Below are 17784 nucleotides of genomic sequence, written 5' to 3'. Positions count from 1 at the left end.
GGATGATTTCGACAGCGCTAATAAAAGCGTTCCGGTCCATTACACCAAATTTTAGAGCGCAGATGTATATGGTCGGGGTTGCGTGAACAGCCACACATGTGCCACAAGGATAGGCCAAACCACGCCGACAATCCACTCAGAAGAAAAAAGGCAACAGAAGAGGCCCGAAAGATCAAATATGTCCGCGCATGAAACTTCACACTCTCTCGAAACGCGTGATGGCGCACTGTAAGCAGTGATGTGTTCCACCGCACCAAATTGAACTGCGAGACAGCAAGAATACATTCCGCCCCTACTTCAATATGCCTGCAAAGTATTTTACAACAGGACGTTACTGTAGCATCGGGGTAGGGATCGAGTCTCAACTACAATTTTCGCTCTGAATGGTACGCACCACCTTCACCAGTTTCCCGCTGCAATGACTACTGGTAGAGTGACACCTGTTACAGACTGCGGGTGATTTCCGAAACAGCCGCCTGTGTATGCACAGGGTCGACCACATCAAAGAAGAACGGCATATTAGTATTAAAGCCAGTACAGCTACCACAATCACTCCATTTCACGATGGAATTTTCCGTTATATGACGCCAAATCATGATGCCGATAGACACACAATAAGAATGTTCCGAATATGTATGCAGCATCGGATTCTGTGAGGTAATTACCTTCGATGTGGGTGACCCTCTACATGCAGACACGGATTTTAAGCGCTACCTTCAACGCACGCAAGATTTCAAACTTCCTCATTGCTGTATAGGCAACGATAACAGGAACGAAACTAGCGGAAGGATGTCCGCGCGTTTCAGCCAACGCGGACAGCGGAAGTCTACCGCAAGAAGCCGCTAAATGACCCACGGGCGACAACGAAAGGTGCACGCGGCTGCAGCCGGTCAACCTGAGCGCCATCTCTGCGGCACCGTGCGAAACGCAGAATGAAGGAAAGGGCGAAGCGAAGGGCATACGAACGACGACATCCTTTCCTATGCGATATCGCGCCTATGTGCAGCTGCCGAAACAAAAGATAGCCGTGCCACTACGGTGGCTTAGTGTGCAGCGTGCCGAGCTCACACGCTGCGGGCCGAGGTTCGATTCCACCTGAAGGATTGCGGGCTGAGGCAGCACTGGGCCACCGGAGTGTGGGGGATAAGATTTGACGACGCCGTGCCCTTTTTCGGCACACCGTCAAATCTCGCTAGCCCTCCGGGCATCTAGTGGCAGGTGCCTGTCGCTCGTTTATGCATTTTTTTGGTTCCCGTACACGATCTGGAAGCAGGGGCGGCTTGCACGAGAGACCGCCACCAGCCGCGCAAAATTCACCCATGGCTGGAACGCCGCTTCTCGTTTGTGTTCTTTTGTATTGAATAGAAGCCCTCCAACCATGGGTGAAATTACACGCTGGCGGAGTCCGACGTGCAAGCTGCCCCTGGCACATTGTATGGAAGCTGGAGTGACCACTACATTTTTTTTTTATATAAGACAACTAGCGCAACCCTATAACCTTGAGCAGGATTATCTAGCACTGTCTCACGCGTGAGGCTATGCTCGAATTTGCTTGCGTATAGTTGTACCGTTCGAATTTAGTTTGCTTATAAGCACTTCACTCTAACATGAAAAAAAAGACTAGAGTAGAAGAACTTTAAAAATTGATCTCTGCATCCCGATAATCCTACTAGCGGGTAACTTGAAGCATTCAACGAGACTGCCAGCTCCGCGTAGCAGTACCACGGCATATCTACACAGGAAGGTTCTTTAGCACAGCTTAGAAAACGAAACGTATGATTCTAACAGCCCGGGACACGGGAAAATCTTTTCTTTGTGAGTTTGTGAATTCCGCCTAGCTTGCTAGCTAGTGTGAGCTTAGCGCACGCATAAACGATCAAAGCAGGCCTCTGATCTCGCAGTGCCAGTTTCCAACAGAGGGTCCGTCATGCAGGACTTAGGGTCCACAACAAGTATAAAGCAGTGCTTGTACTCTGGAATGTAGCAGCACTAACGGTCACGAATGTATGTCTGCGCTTGCTGTATAATGTACTGTAAGCAGTAACAGCAAACGGAATAACTGGGTCGATTGCCATTGCAAGCACATAAACAAATATTTCAAATGCTGGCGTGAATGCTGCGCCTGTGGCGAAGTTAGCAATGCTGAAGCGGAACATTAGTACGTACCTATTCGGACTCACGGATGCGGATACAAATATGTGCACATCTAAAGCTATGGCAGTGATGTGATCGACGGAAACCACTTTGGCGCAGCTTGTATAGAGCAGCGTAACAACCCTTCTGAGCAGTTACTAAGCAGACATTTTCTAACGCACATATCTCTCACTAAGCTTCACCAGTTGTACTATTGTACATCCATAGAGACATATGTCAGCTCCTTTTAGAATGCCCAGAACACGATACACGACCTAAATCATCCTTAATGACATTACACCACAGACCACTAAAGTTTTGGGCCTGGTAGCTAAGAAGAGGTTTTACGGAAGTGTGCTTTAAAAGCATTCAACATTTTTCTCGAAGACAGTGGCATTCTTCGCCGTTACTAACGCATTGAAGCGTTATTTTGCTTGCACGTCACAGTGTATATTTATGAGACTGTTGGCTATTTTTCTCTTCGTTATGCTATGCAACGGTTGCTCTTCAACTTCGATATGTCGTTTTGGCTCTTATGCTAAGTTGTATATTGTACGTGCTGCGCGTTTGTTATGCTTACAAATTTCGACTCATCGTTCTCTATGCTAGAGACCTCAAAGAGCTAAGGAGTAGCCGGTGCCGTATTTCTGCGCTGACATCTTACATCACGTCAATAAAAGAAAATCGATAGATGCATCTTTACTTACAATGCCCCAAAAGATGAAAAATCATTACTGCTCGTCGTTTTTCTGCGCATAGCCCTAACATTCTTTGGAGCCGTGACCTCAGGCCACCCATCATTTTCCCAGAATCCACCGCATATTTGTGAATGAATATGACTTTCCCTGCAGCTTACGTTACAGTACTGTAGGTATAATTGCTACGCACTCTGTTTACTATTATGGTGGCATTCGTGCTTTCAGAACAACCTAGTGCTAGGGCTTCACTGCGTGGTGAAGTGCCAGTGGTTCTGCTTTATGGAGAGCATCCTGAGGATCTTAGTGCATAGACGGTTGATAAGATACGGGGTTTTTAAATTGGTCCTTCATATTTAACTTTCGGAAGTTTTCGAACACGCGCTGTTGCTGCGGCCGAGAAACAGAACCGAGATACTGGAATGCTGGGACGCCATGCTTTCCCAGAAAAATTCCACAGTCCACTTCATCCGCGAGTCATATTGTTGATAAAGTTCCGTGATTCTATGGTCAGACACAACCTGCCAGTTAGGCACCACGCAGGAACTGTTATGAAAATATATCACAAGAAAAAATAAACGTTTTTTGGTAAAACAAACGAGTTATAACGAAATAGTGTATGCAAGCACATACATGTACTGTTTAATGTAGCTTGGTTGACAGCGGTTCGAAGCTATTTCACTGAGCTTGATAATGTCATACGGTATGGTCTAGCCCACGTCGGAACAGAGACTAAAAAGACTTTTAGCTATGAGAATACGCATCTGTCTTTGAGTAACACCAGCGACTTCAAGTTCCCTTGTAATCGCAGAGACTCGCCAATCTCCCTTTACAGTCACGACAAGTATAGAAACACGTCAGCATTTTTTTCGTCTTCAGACGCAACACAAAAGCCACCCATTGGCTCTGGAGATATTACAAAGGAATAGAAGCTGTGTTCGCAAAAGAAATTAAGGGAAAAGCCAGTATATTGCCCATGAATGAATTCTTCAACTCAGACGTTGATTATCCTCCATGGCTTCTTACGTCATCCTGCATTTCATGTACCAAAGGTCGAAGTGTCAGTGGACGGCATGATCAGAAAAAATGACTAGCGCTTTACCAGATATATATGCGATATCCGGACTACATACATGACTATACAGATGGCTCCAGTGTACCAACATCTTCAACTTCATCATTTTTTGTACCGCACCTCAAGGTACAAGATTCATTTAAATTACCTCGCGTGACATAGTCCACAACAGCTGAACTGTTCTCTACTGTAAGTGCCATAAAATTTATCAATTCTGTAAGAGATGCTCAGAAATCGGAATCTTCCGTGATTCGCAGGCGGCACTAACATCACTCTGTACCACAACAGCAGAAACAATTAGTCTGATCTACGAGACACTTCAACAGCTCACCAAGGCCAGTCAAAAGCATCTTGGAATAATGTTCCTGTTGATACCGGGACATTGCAACATTGCTGGCAGCAAGACAGGCACACCGCAAAAATGATATTGTTTCTATTCCAATATCGAAAAATGAATTGCGAAGCATTTTAGAGACACAATCTTTCCATATGTGTAGACATACGTGGTTCGACGAAAATTCTAAAAGCTGTGATTTATATCATGTCGATTTTGACATTCCGTTATCTTTAGACAGAAGTGTGGAAAACCTTATTCACCGATTAAGGCTAGGCACTGCCTACACCGAGCATTTTTAGCACGAAACTGGCCGCGCTGAAATTCCTGAATGTGATTGTGGATTCGCAGATGAAGACATATATCACCTCCTTCTAGAATACCCACAAAACGACGCACTAAGACGCCGACTTAAATCACCGTTATTGAGATTAGACCACAGGCCACTAAGTTTAAGTAAACTTTGAAGCCCATGGCCCACAAGAGATTTACAGAAGTGTGCTTTGAAAGCACTCCAAATTTTTTTTGAAGACAGTGGCATTCTTGGCCGTTACTAGCGCATTGTTTTAACGGCAGAGTGTATATTTATGTCTGCGTTGACTATTTTTGTCATGGTTATGTTATGCAATAGTTCCTGTTCATTTTTTAACATTACCGTGTGTACACATATATGCGATTGTTGAATGTGTTGCTTTGACTGTTATGTTATGTCTTCACTGTTACGCTAAATGGTATATTGCATGTACTGCGGGTTAATTGTGATTATAAATTTGGATCCTATGTACTTTACGTTTATGGACCCTTGTACTCCAAGAACTAAAGAGTAGCCGGCGCCTTCTTTGTGCGCCAACATATCCTTACATCATGTCAATAAAAAAAGCAGTAGAAAACTGCATGTGTGCAGTATGGGTCAGTCTGCATTGTTTCGCAGGGTTGCGCCTAGTAACTACTTCAACTACACATCACGCGACAGTATGCTCCAATGGCCACTCTAAGATACAGTGGTAGCTTACATATGGTTTAAAAGCATAAAGTGAGATTTTTGCGAAAATGTAGCAGGATGTAGCACGTTTCACCTGTTCGCGCAATTGGCGCAGCTATCTCTTCACTGCAAGATACTATGGAGACTCAAAAGGGGAAGCGTTGACGGAGACTATCAACCACGTACGATGTAACTGCATGTGAAGGTTGCCGTGCGATGGTTAATCAGCATAGAAACTGAAAGCGAATCGTAGAAAGCAATGATTAGTCTCCATTACAACAAAAATCACAGCCCTCTGCTGTATGATGCCCGAGTACAATGTCTCAAGAGAAAATGAAAACACGCCGCAGTGACTATTCCGAAGAAATGGAGTCTGGCAGCTATTGAACACGGTGTGTGTTCAAGTGAATCGACCTGGAAGAGACAGTGGAATTGACACAGAATATCGTCTTGAAATGGCAACGAAGACGAAAAACCGCAGCAGGCAAGATGTAAGGATATGTTGGCCCGGGCGTTACCACAGACATATCGTTATTAGAGCAGCACGAAAGTACTCCAATAAACTGTAATTTCAGGTATTTGCGGGGTCTACTTGTTCGTGAGTTACGAACATACCTACAACGAAATAAAATTGAAATGCCGCACAGTACGAAAGCGAAAGCTGGCTGCGTCACAAACTATAATTCGAGCGGTGACCCTGTGCTAAAGCGAAAGGCTGCGTAAAACGCATGAAACTTCAAAGTTTCAGGAGCTTTAATGCGGACTGCAGATCAAGGCCATCTAGGTCCTGGCTCGGAAGGCTAGCGTCGAAGTTGTGTGTGCATGAAATTGCCGCGATCCAAGCTTATCGTGCCACTACGGTGACTTGGTGTGCAGGGAACATAGCGGCTGTCCTATTTCTTCGTTTTCGTCCCACTAAGCGCACTCGTCTAAAACGGGAGAGAAACAGTACGTTTTCTTTTTCGCAGAATTTCTTCGTAAACTGTCATTCCCTCTGAAGCTATGAAGTTAAATTTGTAGGTTACGTTACTCGCTATGTAGCTTCGTTGCAATGGATGAAATGCTCGGCAGTCAGTTATGGTACCAGAGACACGACTTCATTCTTTCTTTCTTTATAATTCTGAATGCTGATCAACTTTAAGCAAAGCAGCGGCCACATTTTTCGTTTCTTATAGCTGAACAAGGCAAGGAACTTCCTGCTCGTTTTATTCGTTAAACCGCAGATGTGGCACTACAATATTGGCATTGAAGTAAACTACCGCTCATAACTCACCGAGAGAAGTTCGACCCATTACTGTCAAGGCGCGTCTGAGGGCGGAGAAGTGCATCGCTGCGAAACGAACCAGCACAGAAAAAAGAAGACGACTACCCAATGTTGGATTTTAAGATCAGGATTTCGACAGTGCGACAACGTACCTGTGCTATAGGTTAGACAGGTAACGCGCTTACCGTGGTATAGCGACTCAGAGAGTGCAGGTAACTAAGTGATTGCGAGAGTGAGTGCTGTCCTGTTACTGTGTTGGCTTGATAGCCACAAGTTAGTTACGTATTGAGTGCATGTATTGAGGGTTCATTTGTGACATAGCACAAACATTGTGACAAAGTATAGTCTTCTCGCGTTTCACTTTTTCTACTCTTGTTTTTTCTGCATGTAACTAACTACACGTTTCCCAGGACAAGCATTACTTGTACATTTTTAATAAAGAACAACATTTCTTCTCTTCTTCGATTTGTAGACATTATGCCCCTCACTTAAATAGTCTACATTAGCCTCCTGCAGATTCTGGAGAGTAGGTTAACTGGCATATCCTTTTGTCGTTTGTTACTTTAGGTGGGGGGGGGGGGGCAGTAGCGTATCTGTTGGCTTATTCGGCAACAACACACTTTACAGCGTTTCGCATTTCATGTCTTGCCCAGCAGCGAAACCAAATTCATTAAATCGCCTGAGAAAAGCAAATACTTTCACGAGTTGGTATATCTGCCTATACTCTTTCATTGTCTAGTACGTGTCCCTGCGATTACTGTTCAATGATCTGTTCCACCATCGGTGGCCAGCGGTGTTCTGCAGTTCATCAATGTTCTTTTTTTGTTTCTGACCACATAGCAGAGCTCACAATAAGCGGTGTGAGCGCTGCTTGAAGAAAGTCCCAGATATACAGAGTGTTTCAAGAAATGTGTCCAAAATCCTCAAAACTCAAGGAAATGCGATATTTCTTAGTTGTTGTCACAGTTACTTCTGCAGTCGCAGGCAGCATGTGGGACAGTACTTAAGAAAGTTAAATTAACTATTTTATTAGTGCAGTTACGTCGTTATGAATAGCTCTGCATACTTACTTATGAATATACTCACTCCCACTTATTTAAACGTTGAGTTGGAACATCGTTAGCGCCTCTATGAACAGCGCGGTTCTCTGGTGTGGCAGTCGAAGACGGCGACGTTGATGTTATAGACTCTCATGTGTGTTTGTCTGTGTGGCGTTGTGTTGCCTCTGTGGCATGTTACTTACGTTTAAGCAAATTATCTTTCTTTATGAGAACGGTCTCCTGTCTTCAACGACACCCGAAGACAACATCCTCAGAAGTGGTATTACCATCACGTAGCCACCCAAAGTGTGAACGTGAGCTCAGTGCACACAGCTGGCTAACTCTAAATGGAACCAACCGATCGAACAGCGAACCCGGCTGACGGTGCAGACACGGATTCTGGCCGTGGAGACACAATTACGGCTCGCGACATACTTCAAGTTCTCCAAGAGAAGGACCGACTGCTATTGACACTCCTGGAAATAGTGACTGCGGCCGGCGCGGCGAAGCCTCAACCAGCGCCACCGTTCTAAGTGATCCCTGACCTATGTCACAACATCCTTGCCTTCGAGGGCTCCTAGGACACTCCTTCAACGCGTGAATGAATCGGCAACATTCGCCGAACGTCGCTCCTTCACGGGTGGCCTGCTGCTACACGCTGGCAGGGCTGGGCAAAGATACTTTGAAATTGTATCGCGATACGATACAAGATACTTAGGCAAGAAGTATTTGATACAGATACAAGATACTACAACACTGATTATATCCGATACGATACATTCTAATTGTATCTTAAGATACTTCCATACATTCGCAAATTTGTTATTATATATCCATATAATGTAGCACTGAAGGCTTTTACGCAACAATTGTTTCTCGAAAATTTATTAGCTGCGAGCAATTTTGTTTCATTTGAATGTAATCTGTTGGTATCTCAAAAGATTTGTACTTCTAGTTCAAGCTATGCCAGTTTCATTCTGAAACAAGTGATGGCGCTTCTTTAGCTGCTTAACATAATAGATCTTTACACACTTCGCTGATAGCGGTTTTTGCTTGTCGCTTTTGTAATTGATGGAGTCGCTGCTCTGCTTGCCGACCAGCTAGTGGGTTCTATTTACAAGAACGTCAGTAAGAAGCCTCTACAAGATGGTGCAAATAACGCTGTGGAGTTCTGCCTTGCCCATAAACGTATTACTGTTTCCGCCAGCGGCGTATCAAGAGGGGGGGGGGGCGCACCAGTTCCATGCCCCCCACCCATTTTTTTTTTGCCATGGCATAGAGACCACGAAATGGCAGGCACTCGATCACAACTGCCTGCCCGGCCCCCATTTCAGATCAAGGAGGTGACCCCCCCCCCCCGAAAAACGTTTCTGGCTACGCCCCTGGTTTTTCGCCATAGCGGATCACCGGACAGGTGCACGACCCCGAGAACAAGTGCAGCCCAGAAACCTTTCCGACGTATTGTCCAGTTGTACAAAGCGCCGCAGGACGCCCCCGCTATTAACACAATTAGCACTTATAGCTCCGAATACTCACGAAAACAAACATACCTAAGTAAAATATAAAAGTGGTTCCGTATGAAACACATCGAATAAGTATAGAAACACGATACAGACGGCCACCCCAAGAGCTAGTGATATATTGTGAACAGTAGCACAAATGACGCAGACAGTTCGAAAGTAACAATAAAGCAAAGAGCTTACATGGCAGCACACAAAAGACATATTACACTAAGCAGACCGAAAAAGAAACGATATAGAGACATAGATAATGTATGGAATGAAATGAAGGACAGCTCAGAAAAAACTTGTGCTTATGATTTTAAACACATGATTATGATTTTTTGTGCTTGTGATTTCAATTATGATCTTAGAACTCTGAATAAAAGAAGAGACGTATGGCATGATAACTTTGGTTAGGTGGATGCCTGTTCTTTTAGATCCGGCATCGGTACCGGTGCACGGTGCTATGGCTGTTAGAATGTTATTTGCATATAAGTCAATCTCACTGCATGTAAGCGAAACTTACATCCGCGAAATCCTTCAAATCGCCGATGTGTGAAAGCCACGATATGCAAGAGAAACTTTGACAACGACACTACAGCGGCATCAGAATGTGTGCGAAAAACGCCGCACGCATTGGAGCACGCGGCACAGGAACAGCCAAGTGCCTAGCACTGATAAAACTTAAAACAAAAAAGCCAGGAAAGAAAATGTCGGCTAGGCATAGACGTTCACGCGCTTGTCTCTCGAGATGATGCGAGCGCCACCACGTGACTCTACTTCACCAATGATCGGAGCTCTTCGTCTATCTTCGCTGGAAAACTCTGACGTAAAGGTGAAATAATATGTCACTGCCTTTAGTTATATTCTGGTGACAGTAGCAGCAGTACCTGCTTGAGAAGCGGAGATCAGCCAACGTGTATTGTTTCGTCCGGTGGTGGTGCGATTGCAGTATCTTGTATCTTAAGATACACGATACATTCTTCAATGTATCGGAAATACAGATACTGATACACGTCTTGCGAGACCGTATCGCGATACAGATACATGTATCTTCGATACTGCCCAGCACTGCACGCTGGAAACTGCCAAGGCTCGTTTGGTCGGAGCTACCAGGGACTAGTATCGTTCGAGGAGCTCCCAAATCACGTCATGGGAAGAGTTCAAGCAATGTTTCCGTCGAACCTTCGTGAGTCAAACTCGCGTTTCGGAACGCTGGCGCAGGATGCAAGAGCGCATGCAACAGCGTCCCAAAATTACGACCGCCTACTTCCATTCCAAGGTGTGTCTGTGCCACGAAGTTAACCTCGACTTCACCGATATGCGAAAACAAGTTCTGACGTGGCTATAGATCTCGAGAACTGTGCACCATGGCCTTTGGTAAGGACGCATGACGACGACGACGACCTACTTCATGACATCCTGGAAGCCTTGCGTCATCATCGGGTTTGGAACGCAGCCTGTCCATAACAAGAGAATTGACCAGCGACGAAAACTATGGAACAGATGGACGCGTGGGATTGCCGCCCGTCGAGAAACACGGTGAGCGCAAATGCTACAACTTCAACGACTACGGCCACTTAGCATGTGTCTGTGTGGAGCCTAAGCGACAGCTTAAGTGTCAGCGTTGTGAAGCAACTGATCACACGCAACAGAACTGCGATGCTTTTTCGCGTAGTGAGCCTTACGTCCTCCGCGAAGCGCTTTCTTGCACCGGGGCCGGTCATGTCTTGCTCAAGGAGGTAATTTTCAACGATGACTTCGGTCTAGTAAGTCTCATCGACACGGGTAGTTTGGGTTGTTTGTTGCGTGCGTCAGCAGCAGCACGATGCGGCATCGAGATGGTACAGGAACCTACTCCTCTGTATGGTTTTGGCAACAAGAACGTACTAGTGACAAGGACCATCAGTCACTGCAAGCTAAAGATCAGCATTGATGGCGTCGTCGCTGAGAAGATTCCTGTGTTAGTGGTTCCAGACGACGCACAATGTGTAGACCGACCTGCCCTTCATCACTTATGCAAAGGGCAGAAGCACGTTCCGCTTCTACAAGCTAAACAACTGCCCTTTCTCAGCCTTAGTGCCATTGGACCAGCATTCGAACCTGAAATTTAGATGCAGAGAACATGAGGTATGCAACGATACGGCGAATTTGATCACAATGTCCACCGATCGCTCTGTCACAAGCCCTGTCGTTTCTTGGCACCCTGGACGTGTTGTGCTGCTTGACATGATAGATGGAAAAATAGCAGAGCCACTGCGCTCCACGGAGAGTGTGGCAGCTCAGTACTTGTGGACAAGAAGAAAGATGACAAACAGCTTGCAGACCACATGAGGATAAATGCAAAAGTTATCAAAGAGAGAATCGACAACTGGGCTAATTAGTTGGAAAGCATGGTTTGACTTATCTAAGCGCACGCAGACGAATACAAAAAAGGAAGACAACAGGACAAGCGCTTCCTCACAACTAAAAGATTTATTGAACAAGAAAGGATATAAATACAACAAACAAGTGATCGACGCATGCGTGAAAAGACAATTATGGTTAAAATGGCGATAAACTATTGCGGAAAGCTATGAAGGAAAACAAACTCCTTCTCGTGCAACAAAACTGAAGGTTCGCTGACACATTGGTCCCCTCGTTTTCTTATATGAAATGCTTCAGTCATCTCTCGGGTTAGCTGCTGCTGCTTCGAAAAATTATTTCGGTATCACATAAAACAGGATAGCAGCCACAATCCCTGCAATTAACTGCAAGATGTGAAGCTCCTGACGACTTGACCGCTGATTAGTGCTCTCTTAGACGCACATTGATGCAACGTCCCGACTGGCCAATGTATACTTTACCACAGCTGAACGGGATCATGTACACAACTCCCAATGCGGACTCTACAAATTTTTGTTGTGTTTGACACGACATTGAGGCAGTTCCTTGCGGATGCGTGAACAAATTGATTGCAGTTTATTTTTTGCCGAGAAAAGCACATCTACATTAAACCTATTACCTATTTGCATAAGTTCGAGCGATGTTCTATGTAGATAAGGAATAACTGCTGGCCTCCTGCCCTTACGAGAGTCACTACGACTGCCCAAATGATCTCGTACATTTTTTAGTTTCTTAACGATGTTGTTGCACAGTGACCTGATGACATCTTGGGGATACCCTGCTAGTTCTAGCTTGTTGACCTGGTTGTCGAAGCACATTTTCATTCTGTGTTGGCAAGACTTTTTCAGAGCAAAACCTAAACTAGTGTTGATGATGCTCCTTTTCGCCAGTTTTGAGTGGTTCGACATGTAATTAAGTATAGGTTTTATAGATCTAGGACAATAGTACCAGCAAACATGTTGCGGTTCAAAGACGAAGTTAATATCAAGAAATTGCAGTTGGTTGAGATGCGGCAGTTCAAAAGAAAATTATAGTTTCATGGCTGTTTCTCTAAACACTTTCAAAATATTTACAACACCTTGCGTCAAATCTGAGGAACTACTGAATACAAGAAAGTCATCAACATATCTGAATACACCAATTACCAGTCCTGACAAATGCCTTTGAAGCCCTACGTCTAGCTTCCCCAGAAAAATTCCGCTTAATATGGGGGCGACTGAAGAGCCTATACATATACCAGAGCGCTGGACAAAAAACTCCCCCCCCCCCTGAGTCACGAACGTTGACTTCAAGTAGAAACTGAGTAATTCTAGGAAGCTAGAAACCGATGTTTCACAATTCAAGCAGAAAGAAAGTTCATCATTATCTAGCGTGATGCAGTTGTTGACGATGATTGCGGATGGGCGGCATCAAGAAGGAGCAGAGAAGAGAAGAAGGAGGACGTAGACACGAGCAGGGGAATAAAAAGATAGAATGCTTGGTCTAGGGCTCGGGTATTAATTACGCGACATTATTTCTGGTGCCGAAACCCGGGAAAGGACCTTCAGAGGTGAGAGCGATCCGACATTACGAATTCTCGACCGCATCTGTAGCCCTTGTGAAACCCTCGTTCGGTGAAGCTGATGTGCGAGGCCTAACCATCCCCGAGACCCAGATCGTGAAGAATGTCAGCCCGACAACTAACTGATCTTCGTCGTGCGAGACTTGTGTGATGGATGCCATGTCGACTTCGCCTCGCAACGCTGCCGGCCAGTGATTTGTTACGTTTCCGACACTGGACCGGATCATGGAGGCCCTATTCGAAAGGCGGAATCAAGTACGGAAGGCCGTCACGCAAGCCATCGCAAGCATCGAAAGTCTTCCACACGTGGAGCGCCCATCAGTAAGTGAGTTGAAGAATATTTACCGAATTTTGACTGACCAGTACGAGCTTCTCAGAGGAATTGATAGCGAGGTAGAAGACACAGTTGACATTGATCATTTGGAAGCGGAGATGGAGGAAGCCGACGTTTATGTGCGCCAGATCATTCTAGCAAAGGTCAGAGCAGAGTATAAGAACGCGGACACATTAAAAGCTCGGCAGGTTCACTTGGAATTAGTAAGGCAACGAATTAAAGCAGAAGTACAGGGCAAAATAATCTGTCCGTCCACGTCACCACCATCTAGCCAATGCTCATTGAGCAGCACTCTTGTCGCGCAGAAGCCAAACGAGTCGGCCTCCCAACCAATAGCTGACTGTACTGAACGCCGACAAATGAGCGCTTCGACTACAGAAAAGACCCATTCGAGAAACCCACACAGAAGGACAACCTCAGCTTCTAAAGACTTCTTGCATGCCTTCGGAATTCTTGTCAACGTGCAGCACTAAAGAAGCTAATGACAAGACAGCTGCAATAACACAGGTGTGCGTGGTGGAAGAGATTTCTATCATCGAAAAGCGGGAAGCCTTTGTAAATCCAAAAGGTCGTCGACGAGATAATAAGGATGCATGCGAGACAAGTACGATAGATTCAGATGACAAGTCCTCACCACCGTGCTCACTAGTGCCTAGCGGAAGCAAGTCAAGGCCAGTTCATAAAGCGAAAAAAAATGGAAAGACCATGGCTACACAAATGCAAGCCCCTTGCTTTTGACCATGGCTACCATGGCTACCAAAACCATGGCCTTTTGACCATGGCTACCAAAAGCAAGCCACAAAAGCAAGATCGAAGGTAATGCGGATCATACAGCTTATTTCAGCTAAGATGCAAAATACCGAGACAGCGTTAAAGCCACGAATGAGACAGTGCAGACAAAGGCAGATGAAGAAGCGTGATGCTTCCAAGGCAAACGCAGCCAAGACAAAGAAATCAAGAAGATTTCCCAGAAATGGCTACACCAGAGCCTCGTGGAAGTGTCTGCATTATGGACGTTCATGCCAACAAAAACCGCTCATCGAGAGCACAAGTTCACCAAAGGCAACGCGTTCAAAAGCACGAGTATGGAACAAGCGTCGGAAGCAAAGCTGGAAAACAGGTGCAGGTGCAAACCCGGATGATCCCACCTCGATTGACTGGGACTGGATACAAATACCGATGAACAAATAGTATCTACTTAGAATACGTGTGTGTTAGTGTTCATCGTCAGGCATCACTTGAGGGCGCGGAGGATGTTGCAAATTGTGTAGAAGACGAGGAATGGCGCGATCATCATTAAGATAGCATCAGTATGTTTGAATAAAGAAATCTTTTATTCCTTTAGCTGAGAATCCGTGCAGCGCGCGTAATATTTGCGCTATTCTCGACTCCTCTCGAAAGAAATCGGAGTTCGAAATACAGGGAACGAAAGACCCTACTTCTAGAAATTGGTGGAATGACGACTACTCGAGGGATTATAAGCGACGGAAAGCAGCGTGGAAGCAGCTCATGCACAATCAGTCTCCTAGAAACTGGAAAAACTACAAGTTTATTGCAGGGACATTCAAACGAACAGTAGCGAGAGCAAAGGACGAATACAATGTTCGCCATTTTGAATTTCTGTCAAAGTCTAAAAATAAGAGCGCGCTGTTCCGGTATTTAAGATCAATCAAATGAATTCTGCGTTCCTTAAATATAGAATCAATTGTGCTAACTACCCGTGAAATAGAAGACTCTCTAGATCTAATTGCCAGAGGTTTGGAGGTTAGATTTTCTTCCTGCATTCCTTCAACTTTTGTGCGACAAGACAGTCTCGAGTATGGTGAAGAGTTGTCATCGACTGAGTTATCCTCAGTGGTATCAGGTTTACCAGCGCAGCCCCAGGTCCTAATGGCATCACTACAAACATGTTGAAAATTTTCTTCGATGTCACTCCTAATGTTCTGTTGGATACCATAAATTATTCGATTAGAAACACTTGGATTCCTTCAGTGTGGAAAGTAGCAAAGGTGATTGCACTGCTTAAAGATAAAAATAAAGAATATGCTCTTGACAACATTCGACCGATTTCGTTAACATCCAATTTTGTCAAATTAATTGAGAGGTTATTACACGCACGGATAACCAAATTTGTGGCCGCTAAAGGATTATTGAGTCCCTGTCAAATTGGATTTAGACCAGGGATGTCAATATGGTGTGCACACGTTGATCTGGAGAGCAGAATCCAGCTGGCACGGCGTCAGAAACAGTACGTATATCTCTAAAGAAACAGTATATCTCTAAAGCGTACGATAGCGTAGAGTACCCGATTTTTCTTGAAAGGATGAAAGAGATTGGCTTGCCTGACTATTTTATTGCGTGGACGACTGAATTCTTGATGGACAGGGAGTTTTACTGCGTACAGAGTGGTATTTCAACTGGGAAATTCAGACAAACACGCGGTGTTCCTCAAGGAGCAGTGTTGTCACCGCTATTGCTTAATATATTGCTTAGCTCCATTCCTTGTCATCGAAACGTAAACACGTATGTTTATGCTGATGATATAGCATTCTTTGCCTCGGCGGATGACATTCAGTCACTGTACGACCTTTTAAAGGATACTTGTCCGCCTTGGAATATTGGCTCGACAGTATTCGTTTGACCATTAATGTGCAGAAGTGTGCAGTTCTGTCATTCTCTCCGCTAGACAACATAAATATATCCCTTTCATTCCATCAAGCAGACATTCCCCAAGTGCAAACAGTCAAGTACCTCGGAATTATTTATGATGGAAAGCTTAACTGGCGTATGCATATTGAACATACGGCGACTAAAGCATCACGTGCGATGGGAATACTCAGAAGGATTAGCAATCATCGATGGGGCATGCGCAGAGACACATTGATCATGATTTACCGTATGTATATACGCCCTATACTGGAATTTGGATGTGCCGTATTCTCCGGCACACCAGCGTGGAAGTTAAATCCGCTAGTTTTGCTTGAACGCCAAGAACTTCGCTGGTGCCTTGGGTTACCAAAATTTGTAGCAAATGCAGTTCTATATAAGGAATACCGAATCCCATCTTTGAACACTCGATTCAAAATATTAACAGTTCAAACATTCCTAAGGCTCTATGAATCGCCGATAAGACGAGACCAATATGTATTTATAAGCCAGCAAGAACTGTTTATTAATGTCTCGTGGCCTCGATTCCACACCCCACAGGTGATTCTTACACAGCGGCTATTGGACCCATTAAAGATAAACCTTAATGATATAATGGTAATGAATAATAGATTGAGTTCATTGGCGATATCATATGATGATATATTCACTAACAACGCAAAGTTACGTCCTTGGAATGTACTGAATGGACTTTTTCAAGATCACTTAAATCAGATTAGCACGACTGTTGTGATAGCAACTGATGCTTCGCAGTGTGAGGAAAAGGCCTGTGTTGGAATTGTTTCTACACAACTAGACTGGTCCTTTTCTGTAAGCCTCCCTGATCATACACCAATATTTTGGGCTGAATTCTTAGCTGTCATTTTGGCCCTGCGTAAACTTCCCGTCTCCTTAACTTCAGTGGCTATAGTAACCGATTCATTATAATTGTGTTCTGCTTTAACAACCCCAGCTGATTCACATACTCTGAGATTATTGCGCGCACTTGGTCCACAGCATTTGCGAAACCTGCGGTTAATTTGGGTTCCAGGGCATAAAGGAATGGTATTGAATAAAGTTGCGGACACTTTGGCAAAGGCTTCCCTTGCAGGCCCAGTCCTTGATCTACTTCCAGTTACGGCGTTCGTCGCTGCGGCCAGATTTAGAAAGCAGGCTTTATCATTGCTTACTCCAAGTCTCGCTTCATCACCAGATTTTAAACACCTTCAGTTCCCTTGGAGCAGAAAATGGTGTAAAACAAGGCAGACAGAAGTAGCAATGAAAAGATTGCGATGTAGGATCCCAACTCTTCATTTATACATGCACAGAGCTGGTCTGGCGATCTCTCCTACATGTTCCTTTTGCAATGAGGCAGAAACAATCGAACATTTCTTACTGGAATGCCGACGTTTTTCCTCTCTCAGAAAACAAACCATCGAAATTGTAATGCGGCACCTTGGTCTGCCAGTTACTTCAACTATACTGTTATCATTTGGGGCTTCAGTGCTGGGGCACTCGGACGGGAATATATGCACTGCTATCGAGAAATTCATATGCGAATCAAATCGTCTTATTCGACACATCAACCGCTAATAATTTTTAAATTGTCACAATGACATAAACATTTTGGCCATTTTGGAGGTTATGCAACACGGTCCAATCAAAAACTGGAATTCATAAAAAAAAACAAAAAAAACCTTCATTCTATTTTATACAGTAACGTCTATTAGCTCTTAAAATTTTCAGACTTTATGATCCGCCCGACTCTTGGCCGATCCCCCTGAGTGGGTAGGTGCCCTCATTCCAGGAGCACCATCATCATCATCATAAAGA

The sequence above is a fragment of the Rhipicephalus sanguineus genome, chromosome 9 (assembly GCF_013339695.2).
Source record: "Rhipicephalus sanguineus isolate Rsan-2018 chromosome 9, BIME_Rsan_1.4, whole genome shotgun sequence".
Taxonomy (NCBI): domain Eukaryota; kingdom Metazoa; phylum Arthropoda; class Arachnida; order Ixodida; family Ixodidae; genus Rhipicephalus; species Rhipicephalus sanguineus.
Note: the sequence above shows the minus strand (reverse complement) of the source record.